Source organism: Anser anser, assembly GCF_964211835.1.
Source record: "Anser anser genome assembly, chromosome: 4".
Taxonomy (NCBI): domain Eukaryota; kingdom Metazoa; phylum Chordata; class Aves; order Anseriformes; family Anatidae; genus Anser; species Anser anser.
In genome coordinates this window covers 19,480,622-19,484,104 of record NC_139724.1, presented here as the reverse complement: position 1 = coordinate 19,484,104, position 3,483 = coordinate 19,480,622, and the positions used below count along the sequence as shown (strand labels likewise).

General features: G+C 32.6%; 1 long non-coding RNA gene across 1 annotated transcript; it reads left to right on the top strand.

The window, feature by feature from the left end:
- Positions 1-804: 804 nt before the first annotated feature.
- LOC310898291 lies at positions 805-3,216 on the top strand. Its single transcript, XR_014583179.1, has 3 exons — positions 805-1,466; positions 1,575-1,645; positions 1,896-3,216. It is a non-coding gene; the product is annotated as an uncharacterized lncRNA (long non-coding RNA).
- The last annotated feature ends 267 nt before the right edge of the window (positions 3,217-3,483 follow it).

Here is a 3,483-nt window from a genome sequence, read left to right as displayed (position 1 = left end):
AAATTTGGCTCAGCTATACTCAAGTGATCATGTAAGCATGCAGACCATAAAGTTCTGTAAAACCTGAGCTATAAATAAATAAATGAAGTCCTTTTCAGATATTTTTCTTGAAAAGATTTCTACATATAGCACATACGGACCTATTGTTTCAGTTTTCAAGTCGTGTTACTTTTCCACAACTTTAACAAAGGTAAATTTTTCTTTTTCACTTTCCTCTCCATCTTCTGTACTATTCTAAATTAACATTTTGTTGTTTTCGTTGTTTATTTTGTCTTTGTTTTTTTCATCTTATAAGGAAATTGTGCATTTTAAATTTCTTTCAATATTTTTTATTTTTTGAATCATTCTAAAGATTTATTTTTTTACTTCATGCTAATATTCACAGTATACTAAACAGCATTTATCTAGCTGGAAGGAGATGACCAAAAATAAACCATATGGGGTTCACTAATGTAAACCAATGGAAGGTGCCACATTTTTACACCATACCAAGAAGTTATATACAGACACATTCTCTTAAGGAAAGTCACAAAGTCAATAACAGTAATAAGTTAGGCTTAAATAAAAACTTTTAGTCCAAATACTCACTGAGTGTTTTACAATCTATACACCTTGCACAAAGAAGTACTTTTCTTAGTTATAATACCATCTGCCATGAGTAAGATCTAGTTTTTAGGTTGACATATGTTCATATTCCATAGACTTCTGGAAGTAAAAGGAAGTAATCAGATTAAAAAAAATACTACTAATGATAAAGTCTAATGAAAAACAAAAAAGAAAGATAGGATTTAACGCGTATCTGGATTATTCACTTACATTAGCCTACACAAGACTTACCCTAAAAGGTAAAAACTGTCACTAATTTGCTAATTTCTTTTCTTAATTTTCTAGGTAACAACAGTTTATGGTCTACATGGCAAATAAATAAATATTATTATTTTTTTTTTTTTTATAAAAAGAGGGATGTGGATACTGTGATTTAATCAAATCTGATTCTAAAAGGACCCAAATTTCTCCAGAAAAGCTAGGCATTCAGCGAATGACTCAACTTCCATCTTGCATAGCAGGCAGTGATGGCAGAGTTCAGCAGCTCCATGCCAGCAATATAGACTATACCTCCCATCCTAGTAAATGAAGTTCATCAGAGATTTAAATAAATACATGCTTGTGATGGGAGGGAAGGGAGAGAAATTGTGAGTTGATTTTAAAGGAATTAACAGATTAGATGCATGTATATTCTTCATTAGATCAGGGTCTGCTGTGCTTAGCACTAAAGAAAATCAGTTGTCTTGCAAGTCTTTGTGCTTACCCAGGTTCCTATCACAGCTGAACTATATCACAGCTTTGATCAATGTCACTGGAAGTTCAGAGTGGTCCTATTAAATTCCATCTTGAATTTTTTAAGCATCTGTTTACTTCCATATTCTCTGCATTTCTCCCGGTTGTAACAGCTGTTTTTTCTCTCAGTTCTGTAATGTCTACTGCCTATTTTATGTTAATTAAAATGGTTACAGGTCTGTAGTGTTTAAAAATAAGTTTAAATAAATAAATAAAGCATTCTTATATTTCTCCAGAGCAAGAAAATGAAATGAAAGAACATTCCATTGGGAGAAAAAAAAAAGAGAAAAAAAAAAAAAGATTTACAGTAAGTTTTTCTGAAATATCAAGTTTAGAGAATGATTGTTTGAAAATGTTATATCACAACTGCAGAAAAAATATTTAAAAGCAAATACTAATTATATATTTGAAAGTAGAACTATGTATATATCATATATAGCAGAAAAGATTCTTTTATATAAATCTTTGAATTGATATTTATTTTCACATTTTAAATGAGAAATATGCTTTCATTTATTTTTATTATGCAAATCTTTTCCTTTATTTCTATCCTGTAGGCATGATCTCTCATTCATGACATTGGATTTGCAACTGTGGGGGTTCTAAAGGCAGGTAGTAAGAAGAAACACTGCTTTAGGTGAGAAAACAAAGAAAAAAGGAACTCTTTCAAAACAAGCAAATAAAATAGCAATGATGGTCTCAGGAAATGAAATAATTGTGAATTAGACCCACAGCAGTGAGTCTAACAGAGATGTGTTTTAAGCTAAAGGACTCTTTTGAGGTCTCAATCAGAAGCCAGCAGTTTTTTCTCAAAAAGAGACTTTGCTGTATCTTGTATTGTTATCTGAGAATGCAAATTCACAACAGGAGCCTGTATAAACCCTGTTATGCGTAAGGCTGACAAGCCCTACCACCAGATGAAGAACAATTTCTAGAAAAGCAATTGCTCTCTCTTTCCTCTGTTACCATCTACTTAAGCACGCAGATAAACCTTGGGAAAGTACACTGCCCCATGCCTACCTCCCTGCCTTGGACAGTAAGAAGATGTGTTTGCTCAAAGAGAGCAACTGAAATAGCAAATCATTTCCCTCCTGAAGAAGGAGGCACAAGAAGAAGATTGTTTGGAAGTGACATTTTTTCTCAGCCAACACACAGTACATGTCTGTTTTAACTCTGTCTTAAAAATTATGTATAACATACATGTATATTAGTGGTAGGAATAAAAAATAAATAACTTCAAGATGTTTCAGGTGTGTCTTATACAGAATGAAATCTCTAGGCCTTCCATATTAGCTTTAAAACATCACCTGTGAGTATATTTATTCAATCTTTTTGAAAAGTAAAAATCTGTAATTTATTCAGATAGCAGGAAAGGTTTTAGAAATTGAAGCATAAAACAAAACAAGGGTTTGACTGCAAACTTTTTAGGGATATGAAGAAACCCATTCTGAACTTGGCCAATTAATTTCCAAAATAACAGCAATCCTGATTTTAGTCCTCTCTAACTAATTCATCTGACAACAGTCTTAGAAAATAAATTTATTTTCATTTTAAATATAAATTTAGAAATTGTCAGTACAGTTGCAAGTCATGCATTAATGCTGTTTTTACTATTGTTTTCCCCTAATGTGCATCAGATTCACCTGAGCTGAACTGCATAACCTTTACATTTGTATCTTGTGTGCAATAAAAACAATAAACTGTTCCAGCAAACATTTTTAAACAATGAAGATTGGGAGAAACACTGAAAACAAATATGTGGAAAAAGTAAAGGGGATGAAGAATGATCTGTTTCCCTTTGGTAAACAGCTTTGAATTAGAAAAAATCTAGATTAAAAGGGAAAAAGGAAGGAAGGAAGGAAGGAAGGAAGGAAGGAAGGAAGGAAGGAAGGAAGGAAGGAAAAGAAAGGAAGGAAGGAAAAGAAAGGAAGGAAGGAAAAGAAAGGAAGAAAAAGGAAGGAGGGAAGGAAGGAAAAGAAAGGAAGAAAAAGGAAGGAGGGAAGGAAGGAAGGAAGAAAGGGAGAAAGGAAGAAAGGAAGGAAGAAAGAAAGAATTCCTGTGCCTGGGATTGATATTTACAGTCATAAACCCTATTACTGTAAACCATGTGTCAATAGGAATTTGAGAGATTTGCCAATTTTCTGC